At 45.4% G+C, this 14,180-nt stretch overlaps 1 protein-coding gene and 1 pseudogene across 1 annotated transcript in view; one reads left to right on the top strand and one right to left on the bottom strand.

Moving 5' to 3' along the window:
* Nucleotides 1–14,180, bottom strand: part of LOC147663085 (collagen alpha-1(XII) chain-like) — a 223,334-nt gene that overhangs the window by 116,321 nt on the left and 92,833 nt on the right. The window lies entirely within an intron of this gene.
* Nucleotides 1,798–3,744, top strand: LOC147663086 (18S ribosomal RNA; annotated as a pseudogene).

Below are 14,180 nucleotides of genomic sequence, written 5' to 3'. Positions count from 1 at the left end.
CACCATCCTGAAGAAGACTCTCCAAGGGCTTGAAGTGTGTTTGCCTCCTGCCAAAAGTCTCAAGAATACAATACTCACCACCAGCTCCCCTAAATTTCCTTGCTGGGAATCTACCTGCAGAGAGGTGCCTACTGTTGTTTGGGCCCTCTGAGAAGACTGCGGGTTGCTGGGAGCTGGAAGCGCGACATAACGAGGAGAAGCATGTCGCCGCCACAGCAGTTGCCATTGCATTGCTGAAGCAGCTTGTCGTTGCCGCAGCTGTTCGTGTTGCACTACCGATGAAGCGCATCGCATCACCGGAGAAGCGTGTCATCGCAGATGTGGCCGTCGCATTACCGGAGAAGCGTGTCACAGGGCCTGTCGCGGCTCAGAAGTTACCGAATTCGCCGCACGCCCGTGGGGCGTGCACACATAGCATCCAACGTTGTCTCATCGCATCAAAGACACCATTTTGTCGCATCCCACCGGATCGTTGCATCGCATCGAGGTGCCATCTTGTTGCATCGCCACTGGGCCGTAGTAAGAAATGATGCATCAACTCCTCACACAGTAATAAAGCAACGCATCACCTCCCTTGCACAGCAGTAAGGAACCAATGCATCGACTCCTCTGAGTGTAAGGAACCAGGTATCAACTTCCCATTGACCCTTTTGTTTGCATTGCTTGACACACCAAAGGTACTTTGAGAGTAAAGTGTTGCATTTACCATCTACATTGAACTAAGCTATTTTCTACCATTTTAAAGACTTATTTTTGATTAGTAGGGCTGGGCCGTCCCCTGGTCTGCTGCCCTGCCAAAGGCCCCGGACGGGGTTCCATCGTGCCCGGGGAGCCTCCCCTTTCTCGACTGGGTTCTGGGGCTCCCGGCGGCCCGGGCTCCATCCTCAGTCCCGCTGCGTGGCAAGGTGCCTGGGATGGTTTCCGGCGGGCCTGGGGAGGCTTCCCCTGTGCCTCTGTGCCTGGGAGCCCTAGCTGGGTCCAGCGGCCCTGCCGGGTCCCGGGTCGGGTGCTCCGAAGATCGGGTACTTTCACTTGTTGGGTCCCCTCTGTCACCTCGTGTGCATGGATTACAAGAAAGGGGGGTAATTTTCCTCATGATTACTAGAGAAAGGGTCAATCAGACCTCTGTGAGGTCCGGCGATGCTGAGACAGGGGAAGGCAGCACCCAGGCCCCCAGGGGCCCAGGTACACAACTAGCTTTCAGCACCTTCCAGATGGTCCTTTTTCTCCGAGTCTGCTTGCCCTAGGAGCATGCAGGGATGCTAAACCAGTATACACCCTGCGCATGGTGGCCTGCCAAGGGGATGCCCCAGCCATACTCTGATCGATTGGGCACTCTCGGTCTGTTTAGGGATGGACTGCTTGGCTAGCCTCGGCTGTTGTTTCAAGCAAAGTGCTTCCACCCCGCATGGACCGAGCGAAGGCCGAGTAGCCCCGGCAGCTCATGCCCCCCAGTGGTCTGACTTGAGCGGAAGGGGTTGGGTGGTGCCAGGCCCTTGGATGCTGCTGTCCAGCAGGTCCAAAGGCCTCGCGTGCCATGCCATCACCCCTCTCTGCCCAGCACATTTCCACAGAAGCTCAGAATGACTGTTCCAAGGGGTACAGTCAATGCCAGGCTCCGGCACCCCTGTGTCTCACAATGGCTGTGACTCGGCCAGCCTCTCTCTCCCGGGGGAGACTGCTGGGCCTTCCGGTGCCCATGCGACTGCACCTCTCCACTCCCCGAGAGGGAGGGGTGCGTTAAGGTTGCTGGTCGGGGAGATGGGCACGCGGCCCCACCCCGTCAGCTGGTGTGGCTACCTGGTTGATCCTGCCAGTAGCATATGCTTTTCTCAAAGATTAAGCCATGCTCGTGTAAGTACACACGGCCGGTTCAGTGAAATTGTGAATGTGTCATTAAATCAGTTATGGTTCCTTTGATCGCTCCATCTGTTACTTTGATAACTGTGGCAATTCTAGAGCTAACACATGACGACGAGTGCTGACCTCCTGGGATGCGTGCATTTATCAGACCAAGACCAATCAGGGCTTGCACGTCCGCTTTGGTGACTCTAGATAGTCTCAGGCCCGATCGCACGTCCCCGTGACGATATATTTGAATGTCTGCCCTATCAATGTTCGATGGTACTTTCTGTGCCCACCATGGTGACCAAGGGTAACGGGGATTCACGTTCGATTCCGGAGAGGGAGCCTGAGAAATGGCTACCACATCCAAGGAAGGCAGCAGACTCTTTCGAGACCCTGTAATTGGAATGAGTACACTTTAAATCCTTTAATGAGGATCTATTGGATGGCAAGCCTGGTGCCAGCAGCCGCGGTAATTCCAGCTCCAATAGCATATATTAAAGTTGCTGCAGTTAAAAAGTTTGTAGTTGGATCTTGGGATCGAGCTGGCGGTCCGCCGCGAGGTGAGCTACCGCCTATCCCAGCCCCTACCCCTTGGCGCCCCTTGATGCTCTTGACTAAGTGGCCGATTCACAGAACTAACTTAAGACAAAATCCGAAACTTACTACTTTTGGTATTCACAGAAGTTAAGATTTTGTCTTAAGTTTGTCTTAAGACAAACTTAAGACAGACTTAAGACAAAATCCTAACTTCTGTGAATACCAAAAGTAGTAAGTTTAGGATTTTGTCTTAAGTTAGTTCTGTGAATCGGGCCCTGAGTGTAATGGGGGTGCGAATCGTTTACAATTAGAGTGTTCAGAGCAGGCCGGTCGCCTGAATACTTCAGCTGGGAATAATGGAATAGGACTCCGGTTCTATTTTGTTGGTTTTCGTAACTGGGGCCATGATTAAGAGGGACGGCCGGGGGCATTCGTATTGTGCCGATAGAGGTGAAATTCTTGGACCGGCGCAAGACGAACCAAATCAAAAGCATTTGTCAAGAATGTTTTCAAAATTCAAGAACGAAAGTCGGAAGTTCGAAGACGATCAGATACCGTCATAGTTCTGACCATAAACAATGCTGACCAGCTACATGGCGAAGTTATTCCCATGACCCGCTGAGCAGCTTCCCGGAAACCAAAGTCTTTGGGTTCTGTGGGGAGTATGGTTGCAAAGCTGAAACTTAAAGGAATTGAGTGAAGGGCACCACCAGGAGTGGAACGTGCGGCTTAATTTGACTCAACACAGGAAACCTCCCCCGGCCCGGACACGGAAAGGATTGACAGATTATTAGCTTTTTCTCAATTCTGTGGGTGGTGGTGCATGGCCATTCTTACTAGTTGGTGGAGCGATTTGTATGGTTAATTCCGATAACAAGCGAGACTCCTCCATGCTAACTAGTTACGCGACCCCCAGCGGTTGGTGTCCAGCTTCTTAGAGGGACAAGTGGAGTTCAGCCACACAAGATCAAGCAATAACAGGTATGTAATGCCCTTAGATGTCCGGGGCTGCACGTGCGCTACACTGAATGGATCAGCGCGGGTCTACCCTTCGCCGACAGGTGCGGGTAACCCGCTGAACCCCGTTTGTGAGAGGGTTTGGGGATTGGAATTATTTCCCATGAACGAGAAACTCCCAGTAAGTGCGGGTCATAAGCTTGCGTTGATTAAGTCCCTGCCCTTTGTACACACTGCCTGTTGCTACTACCGATTGGATGGTTTAGTAAGGTCCTCGGATCGGCCCCGCAGGGGTCGGCAACAGCCCTGGCGGAGCGCCAAGATGACGATCAAACTTGACTATCTAGAGGAAGTAAAAGTCATAAAAAGGTTTCCATAGGTGAACCTGCAGAAGGGTCATTAACGGCGCAGCAACTGACGGCACCAGCCTGAAGCCCTCAGCTGCCTCCTGCAAGCATGTACGGTATGCATAGGGCCCGGCCCTGCCCTGGCGCGCCCTGGCCAGCAAAGCAGTCCGCGGCTGCATGGGGCGCTCGGGTGAGGACCGGGACTTCGGCGGGCCTCTTCCACCTGGGGAAGGCCCGACCGATGCTCGACTGATGCACGAACGAGACGGAACCCAAGCTCACTCAACACAACCCCCTGCAGTGGGGGGAAACCGAATGGCAGTGCATCTCCGTGCTGGTACTGCCCCTCTCTCGAAATGGCCCTGGCGCCAGCTGGGCCCTCCTGCACCCATGTCCCGGCTTGTCCAGGTTCCGGGCGACCAAGGAGCGGCCCTTCTCGTGCGGCAGGGTGGCCTGGAAGAGAAGGGGCCGAGGTCCTGCAAGGGGACCCCGGCTCCTCTCAGTGTGAGGTGTGCAGAATGGGGAGCCTCCTGGCTATTCCCTTCCAGTGCCTCTGACCCAGGCAAATGTGGTGGTGGGCTGATCGCCAGCCAGCTGGCACAGCTCAGGCCGCTTGGCGACAGACAGCTGACGTGCAAATCAGAGCCCCCAGTTTTATCTGGTAAAGCGAATGATTAGATGTCTTGGGGCCGAAACAATCTCAACCTATTCTCAAACTTTGAATGGGTAAGAAGCCCGGCTCACTGGCGTGGAGCCGGCCATGGAATGTGAGTGCCTAGTGGGCCACTTTTGATAAGGAGAACTGGCGCTGCGGGATGAACTGAACGCCGAGTTAAGGTGCCTGATGCCAACGCTCATCAGACCCCAGAAAAGGTGTTGATTGATATAGACAGCAGGACCGTGGCCATGGATGTCTCAATCCGCTAAGGAGTGTGTAACAACTCACCTGCCGAATCAACTAGCCCTGAAAATGAATGGCGCTGGAGCGTCGGGCCGATACCCAGCTGTCGCCGTCGCTGAGAGCCATGGTGGCTATGCCGCGATGAGTAGGAGGGCCGCAGCGGTGAGCACGGAAGCCCGGGGTGAGGGCCCGGGTAGCGACACCGCAGGTACAGATCTTGGTGGTAGTAATAAATATTCAAATGAGAACTTTGAAGGCCGAAGTGGAGAAGGGTTCCATATGAACAGCAGTTGAACATGGGTCCTAAGAGAAGGGCGAGCACCGTTCAGAAGGGACATGTCCTAAAACCATGTCTTAAAACCAAGGACATTATTAGGATAAAAAGACATAATAAAATTCTGGATTTGCTCCTTGATAGAGCAAAAAGGTGTGGTTGGATGGCATATAGGGAACCTCCTGTTAAGAATAATCAAGGTGAACTATGAAAACCAGATGCAGTGTTTACCAAAAATGGTACAGCTGTAGTGATTGATGTTTCAATACGTTCTGAAAACTCACAGAATTCTCTTGAATTAGCGTTTGAGAGTAAAGTTAAATACTATCAGGATCTGTCTCAGCAAATCAAAGATCTCACCAAATGTAACACTGTAAAATGTCATGGCCTTATCTTTGATGTTGTGGTATTTGGCCTCAATGTAATGATGTTGTCCCAGCTGATCTAGGTCTGCAAATGTCTTTCCCATTCAAGAAAAATGTTTGCCTGACTACTTTAATGGACACTCTTAATATGTGCCAAGTGTTTATGGACAATTGAGTATCAAGCTTATACTGGGATATACACTTTATTGCAGCACATATGTCACCCTTATAAAGTATATTGTTTCAACATATTAGTTTATAGTTGACACAAGATTGAGTATAGATGTGAATTTTATAGATGTGAATTTTTAGAATTTTATAGATGTGCATTTTCTAGTTAGATGTGCAAATTGTAGATGTGTATTTGTATAGATTTGTGCTTATAACAATTTAGATATAATTGTGTACATCATACGTATTGAAATGTCTTGAATGATGAATAGGTCTCAAATAATTACATACACATAATTACCACACATTGATATTGATGTCCTGCTAATCATACTTTAATTTCTCTGGACTCTTCGTAGACAATTTTAAATTGTTGGAATAGTTCTGCAGGGAGTACTATCTCTGGTCTATACATGATCCCAGTTCCAGTGAGGACAGCGTTCAGTGTGGCTGTACTCCGGAGCGAAAGAATGTTGTATTGTTGGAAGCAAAACCAATTTGACGCTGATGGGCAGTATAATAACCCAGAATGAGCCACCGCGAGGTGGTACAGAAATAGCCAAATGCCTCGTTTTCTAATTAGTGACGCGCATTAATGGGTGAATAAGATTTCCACTGTCCCTATCTACTATCTAGGGAAACCACAGCCAAGGGAACCAGCTTGGCAGAATCAGCAGGGAAAGAAGTCCCTGTTGAGCTTGACTCTAGTCTGGCACTGTGAAGAGACATGAGAGCTGTAGGATAAGTGGGAGACCCTCAAGCCGCCGGTGAAATACCACTACTCTTATTGTTTTTTCACTTACCCGGTGAGGCGAGCCCCGTGGTGCTCTCGCTTTAGGCTCCAAGCGCCCGGCGCCCGCTGGGCGCGAACCGCTCCGGGGACAGTGGCAGGTGGGGACCTTGACTGGGGCGGTAAACCTGTCAAACGATAACACAGGTGTCCTAAGGTGAGGTCAGGGAGGACAGAAACCTCCCGCTGAGCAGAAGGGCAAAGGCTTGCTTGATCTCGATTTTCAGTAGAAATGCCTGTAATGAAGAACATGTGGTGTAAGAACCAGATCTGCCGACTTGAGAACTGGAGAACCAGGTATTAGTCTCAGCATTGTCTCAACATTCCGCGATTCTAGGAGAATCGCACATTCTGTCAATGCCTAAAAAAGACCTCCCGTAATATGACGGTGTTTATGTAATATTAATAATAATAACTTTATTTCATGATATAAGAAAAACCTTTGCAAGTTACAAAAGATAGAAAATTATTGCACATTTAAAAAGAAGGAAAAAAACCTCAGTTCGTTATAAAAATAACCTTGGTGTCGCCCATGTTTGCGGAGTGCATGATTATAGTTGCCCTTTCGCCGACTCATTAGATGTAACCCTTTGAGGCAATGTAGTAAAGTTCCGAAAATTAAAATTAGACCCCCTTTCTTGGTAATAGGCCCCCAGGCCCCCCATTTTTGCTGGCTGCACAATCGACATTGCACTTCCGCCAGCACATTAGGTTTGGCCCTTTTGGCTCGTTGAGAATGATGACCGTGTTAGCAAGTCAAGTCCCGGAGTGTGCTGACCTGTGCACTGAGCCCCTCTTGTCCTACATGGGGGTGCTACTGGGTTTTTTTTCTGGTGGGGGTTGCTGCTGATGAAATTACCTCCCCTAGTTTTGTTGCAGCTTGTTCCATAAACCTTACTACGGCGCAGTTTAGGCTGAAGTTCCGTGGATCAAAGCAGGCTAATACTGCGGCTCTGCATGATCCAACCTCGTTGTTAATCCAGCCTCTCCATAAAAGGGACCTTCTTTCCTTCAACAGGCTTGGACACAGGCAAAGAATATGTGTAATGTCTTCCCTTTGGTTTCCACAGAGCTGACAGAATTGCTGAACTTGTTCTCTTTTCCATTTGGGAAGATGGCTGGACAAGTTAATAACTCCCATTCTTAGTTTAAGAAAGCACAGTTTGGTGCGTGCAGTGAATTGCAGAATTAGATACCCCTGAGGCTTCAGCTGGTCGTACGATCTTAGAGTCATCCAGCCATAGCTTATGCTTGCGAGGTTTGCCTTATCTTTTAGTAAAGTTTTTTTACACTTATTTTTGCTAGCATTTTAAATTCGTTTTGGCTAACTTGTAATGTTGTGAACATATCTAGGACCCTATTTAAATATTCCCTATTCATGTACTTATGTGGTTATAACAAATCATGTCCTTATAAAGGCATAAGAATCATCTCCATATTTAGTCATAGCCAATGCAGTCCAAATACGGCAAGGCTACTCCCATAGACTCCTAGAAAGTACAATGAGTTCTTTAAACAGACCAAGCCTCCAGCAGCCCGCGAATTCCCCCTGCTTTTGTTTTGATTTGTCCAAGAACTCCTGGAGTTCTGAAAGAACTGAAAGTTCTTAGTGACGTCTTATGTCCAACCTTACGTCAAACTTGGCACCTTCCAGGTATAAATATACCAGCATTTGCCTTAAGCAAGCACACAGTGGTTTGGAGCAGATCGGCTATGTACTTGCCGGAAGCCCAGCTGTAATGAGTGCCGAAGGAAGCTGATCCTCCCATTGACGCACTGAGAGAGACGCTGTCTTTTCTCCTGCCGAGAAATCCAGCTCCAGTGTTTCCAGTCACCCTTGCGGGTTGCTGGGAGATCGAGTCCTGAGAAAGAGCGACAAGACCTCCTTCATTCTATAACCAAGGTACGGAGCTGATTAGATCCTTAGAGAATTCTTGATTCAGATTCTTGGCAAAAACTATCTTAACTAAAACTATATCTCACTTACTCCTTCCCACGTACTAGGCATAGGTTAGGTACACCGGGGTAGGTGAATTTTAGAAACACTAGATGAGCACGTTTAGTCAACTTTTATCATTGTATGTATTTAATCCGTTTTAAGTATCTTATGGCTTAGAAACCATATGAATGCTTTTACAGTATTATTTCATAATACTCTTTTTACTGTACGCACTTTACTTTATGACAAGTATTGCAATTGTGGCAATTCACTTCTCTTGCATGAGAAAGAGGACTGCTCAATAAATAACAACATTTATTGAAAACGCCTGTCTCTCTATTTCTCTGCACTCCTGGTGAAACTAAGCATTCACGATTGACTGAGTGAAATAGCCATCTATTGTTTCCGCGACTCTGGAGATATACTCCTTATTCTGGAGGGAGCAAAGTTGTCATGTTTATGCGGTTGTCAGAAACTAATCCCTTCTTGTCTATTCAGGAAAGTTAACTCCTTCCTGTTCACTCGAGAAAGTTTCTAGTGACCTCTGAGCGAGCTGGCATTCATAATTAAGTCTAACATATTCAGTTGAGACCTAGTCTACCTCAGTCCTCTGTCTAAACTATTGTTTATGTTATTCCAATGCGCAGAGCCTATTGGGAATATAGGAACTACACTACATGGCGCCCAACGTTTGGTACGGCGATAATCTAACGCTCGATACTAGCGTAACTCAGTCGCGCTTTTTCACACAGACCCCTTTTTCCCGTAAAAACTCCAATAGACGTCTGGAGTGGGTAAAAGGTTAATATCCGCCGGAACTTAGTAGGAAGAGATTCCTATGTATTAGTTTTTGGTTTAGTCAATGTTGAAGGATACAGTGTTCCAAAATATTGTGCACCTAATCTTTGTTTCCTTGAAACTTGCTCTGCAACAAAAAACCTTTCAGTCAGTAAAATTACGGAGAGTGAAGAGGAAAGAGAAAGAGATGCTTTAGCAGCTCAACTCTTAGCGGATAACACAACTATCCAAAATGATGACCCGAATGCTATAATCATACCGGGCAATATAAGAAAAACTATAACTATGAATCTTATAAAAAATGGAGTATCATCAAGAGGTGGTACAGTCATATTTGTGGTAGAGGCCCATGAATATCGGCAGACAGAGGTATTCTATTCCTGGATACACTTTCCAGCAGCACATGCTGTGACACAAGATTTTCACTATTACAAAATAGATCAACCACCGGAAGAATACGCCCCATTCGAGGACGTTGAAATTCCACTAACATACCAAGAGCACCAGCTCTGGTTTAATGGCGCCCTAAAACATCAAAATCACATTACCAGGCTTGGTCCACTAGGTAGACCAGGAGCCACATGGCCAGTTCTAGCTGGCTACACACCACATCCCGACATTGAAAAAATGTCAGACCAAGAACTTTTAGTTAAACTAAAAGAATTAACAAAAGCATATAGAGAATTAATTCAATTGACAATTGTCAATTGACGGTACAACCTGCCGCCAAAAATTGAAAGAAACAGATATAGCAGAACAACCTTTTGAACTTGCCAGAATAATTGAAAAATCCTATGAAGAATTAGGTAGAGATAGTTTGCGTGGGAAACCACTAAAACCACAACTAACTGAAAATCCTGAAAAAACCTTTATTAAAAATAATCTCAATACTCCAAAAAAGAGGTGGGAGGGTAATAAACAAACCACTCCCAGAGAAAAACAGTTTCAGTCCAGAGGAAGGTCTCCTCGACGGAGAGATAGATCTCCAGATCGAGGAGGCAAGTCTCCCGACAGGGAGCCCTTCGAAAAAAGATACAACCATAGAAACAGGGACAATTTGAGAAAACCTGACAGATATCAAGATATTGATGCACGTCCCTCTCGATCTTTTCAGACTTCCTCACAGAAATCGGAAAGAAGAGGACGGTCAGAACACAAAGAAGAGCACGTCAAGTCCAAAGACAAGGAACCTGCTCATCAAAGTAAAAAATTCCAATTTCCAAAAAAGAAGGTAGCTAGTATTAAAATAAAACATGCCGAGGATTCTGAGGACACAACTGAAAAATGGAGAATGGGCCCAGACAATGCTAGACAGTGCAGCAGAAGTGACCATAGCTCGCAAGATCCTGATGAATCTTCTGGAGACAGTGGACACGAATGAATACATTCAAGTGGAAACTGCAGACACGAGAGTTAGCGTGCCTCATAAATTATATGAAATAACATTACGTATTGAGGGGGACAAAACTAGGAAAATAAAGGGTCTCTTTTGGGATAACCTATCTAAAGGCTATGATATCCTGCTAACAGAGAAAGACTGGCCACCAGCAGTTTGTCAGGGAATGCCCACATGGCGAAGAAATGATTATGCCTGCCTTCTCAAATCACATTCCAATTCATAAAAAATACACATATGCTAGAAAATGGGCAGTGGCCCAAGCCCCTGCATTATATAAAAATCATGTAGGATGGGATGAGGATTATCCTCACCATAAAATTCAGTTACAAAATCAACTTACTGCACAAAGGCAGTATCCTGTTAAGCAAGAAGCTAAAAATCAAGTCAGGGAGATCTTAGATCAACTTGAATATCAGGGGGTGATTGAAACATGCACCTCACAAATGAACAATCCTTTGTTTCCTGTCTCCAAGCCAGATGATTCATATCGTCTAGTTTTGGACTACAGAAACCTAAACTCCTGCTGCAAAACATTTGCAGTACAAAACTAACACAGTGCAGCACTAATTAATAACATCGTACGCAAAAAATATAAAATGACATTAGATATTTCAAATGGATTCTTCTGTCAAAACATAGCACCAGAAAGCAGGTATTTGACCGCTTTCTCCAGTATGGGGGCCAAAAGCAATTTTGTCGTCTCCCACAGGGATACAAGAATAGCCCAGGATTATTTTCAGTCAGGGTAACAGAGTTACTACAAATGTATGATGATGTATGATGATGATGAGGCATTATCTTATGTCGATGACATCTATCTTACAAACGATGACCTGGAGACACACTTGAAAAGAGGGAACACCATCATACTTGGGTTCGCAGCTGAAGTGTACAAATTCAACTTTAAAAAGTCACGAATTGCCCACCTAAGTGTCCTGTTTTTAGGATATGAATTATCAAGTGAAGGCAAAAGCCTAGCAGACAACTTCTTAGAGAATTGTGCAGTACTCCAAGCTCTAAAAACGCTGAAGAACTTACAATCAATTCTAGGTTTCCTGAATTTCGGAAGAACTTACATTCGAAACTGTACAGAGAGGGTTAAACCTCTCTACGAGTTAATAAAGCCTGATTTCAAACCAATTAATTGGACTCCGAAACATACAGAAATTTTACGATCATTACAAACAGACATGTTAACCAAAACAAAACTGCAAACTCGCGCAAACGAACGCAACCTTGTAATCCGACTCATCCCAGGAAGATGCGGATTCACATACCTGACCTCTAATGAGGGAGAAACGGTACCAATAGGTTATAAATCACACTTGTACACACAAGCTGAAATGAAATTCAGTGAACAATATGGAATCAGCACCCATCTAAGAAGTGTTAATTGGCAGTCTCTGTTGTTCTCAATAAAAGTTCAAGATCTTGTAATAAATAAGTCCGGACTGTTGTTGAGTTTTCTGATTCAAATTCTTTATGGTGATAATCCAAGACAGGCAAAATATACAGGAATCATTAACCTGCCATTCCCAAGGATTCTCAGTGTGCTGTATAAACTTTTTGAACTAAAAGTGATGTTTGAGCCCTGAAGAAGTCTCAGTGTTTGAGATGAAACGTGTTGGCTAAGAAGGGAAATCCACAGATGTTCTTGGATTTTTGCCTGTTTTGGATTATCACAATAAAGAATTTGAATCAGAAAACTTAACAAAAGTCCGGACTTATTTATTACAAGATCTTGAACTTTTATTGAGAACAACAGAGACTGCCAATTAACACTTCTTAGATTGGTGCTGATTCCATATTGTTCACTGTAATTTTTGGGCTTTGCCCTTGAAGGAACAGACGGGGTTGTGTTCCTTGGAGTCACAAGCACCATCACCATAACTCTCAAGTCGCAGGTGAAAGTAGGTGCTGTTTTGTTTTGCCTCAACCCTTGCTCTTTGAAATATGAAATGAAATTCAGTTCAAATGAAAAAATTCTGACTGCGGTTCAAACTGCTGTAGCAAAAGAAAGAGCCCTTCCACAAGGTAAACGAATAATAATCGTTGCACCGGTACCTGCCATAGAAGCAGTAACAAGAGCAAGCATTGCCAATGCTAAAGCTTTACATCCGAGATGGATACAATGGGTTAATTCTCTTGCTGCATCAGACGTAGTATATGAATTTGATCCAAACTTAAAAACACAAGAATTCCTCCAATACGAATATGAATGTCCTCTGCCGACCAAAATCCTGCCTCTTGAACATTACAGCTGTATAATATATACAGACAGTTCAGCACAACCCGCAGTTTGGGGTAAACAAGCATATAGTGCTGCGCGTGTGATTGTTAAAGGTCGTTGGCACGAAGGAAAATTTAGACCACTGGTCACAAAAACACAATCACTCGGAGACTGTACAGCTCAGTGAGCTGAACTACAGGCTTTTAAGATGGCGCTTGAAAATACTGATCGCGAATTCCCCACACTAATAGTGTGCGATTCATATTACTGCGTTCAGTCTTTTAATGAATACTTGCAGAACTGGGTTCAAAACGGCTTCAAAGATGCAAAAGGTGGCACAATCAAGCATAAAATGCTTTGGGAACAAGTAGTTCTTTTACAAAAAAAACTACAAAAGACTCCTTGATACATACACTGAGTCATCAACGTGATGGCGTTCACATTGCAGGGAATTCATTGGCTGATGAGGCCGCGAAGGCAGCTGTGCAAACGGCTTCCGTAGCTGCCATTACCCGGTCAAAAACAAAAATAGACAGCGAGATAATGCAAGCTGTCAGTGCTTCAGTAAAAGACAGTGGTAAGACACACCCGAAAGGCTTTCCAGTAAAGTACTCATACAAAACTGATGCGAATAATGTTCCTTTTGCTGTAATCCCTGTAGTGGGGGATAGAGCAATTCCAAACATGGAACACAGTTTAGGACTAATTTTAGCGGTACATGAAGGACTCGCTTCTGCACATGCTGGTATTTCCGCCACAGTATCATTATTAAAACAGAGATATTGGTGGCCACGCATGGGAAAACAGACTAGAAACTATGTTCTAGAATTTGAAATATGCCAAAGAATGAAAGTATCAACAGTGAAACGACCAGCACAGAGATAAAACCATGACATAAAGCAATCTATAACGGCGAGGGTATTAGGTTCGGGTGACGGGTGGGTCAAACATCTAATAAGTGTCCAAGGTAGTCTTAATATTCTGCCAGGAAATTCTCTAGGAAGCATCACTCCGTGGATCATTCATCATCTCGATTGTCAGACTTCAGTGGTGAAACAAAAAACCTTTGATATCAAGGACCGTTTGGCTGTTTTACAGGATTAAATGAAACAATAAGAAGTCTAAGTAACACAAAGCTAAAGACTGCGGCCACTGAAGAAAAACCACCTGTCCCAGCAAGACCTGTCTGGATTCCAAAGATTGGGGCTCTGGTCAGAGAAAAGATTGTGGTGAAGAAGGAATTTGGGCCTTCTTACAGAAAAGCAGTACCTGTCTTAGCTGTCAGCGGTACAAGATCAGTAGTACTACCGCCCCATGCTGGTAAAAAGGATAACAGAGTTGTATCCATCGACCTGGTAAAACCACAATCATGTGGCCAATATTAAGTAGTAGGCCCAGTGGACTCGCAGAAGACCAAACCTTGCTACAATCCAAGAGGTTCAAACTGAGAGACTAATCACATTTGATAAACCTGCAGTGAATAGAAAAGGACTATGCAACAAAGCCATAGAACTTGTGCCTCTTGAAACCCAAATTGCAACAGTTCGACAAGAAACCCCCGTCTACAATGATGTAGCAATTCCAAGAATTGACAGAACTGCATCTGGCTACTTCATCAATTTCG

This window comes from Lissotriton vulgaris, unplaced genomic scaffold, assembly GCF_964263255.1.
Source record: "Lissotriton vulgaris unplaced genomic scaffold, aLisVul1.2 SCAFFOLD_1446, whole genome shotgun sequence".
In the NCBI taxonomy this organism is placed as follows: Eukaryota; Metazoa; Chordata; class Amphibia; order Caudata; family Salamandridae; genus Lissotriton; species Lissotriton vulgaris.
Note: the sequence above shows the minus strand (reverse complement) of the source record. Positions and strands in the feature narration are given on the sequence as shown.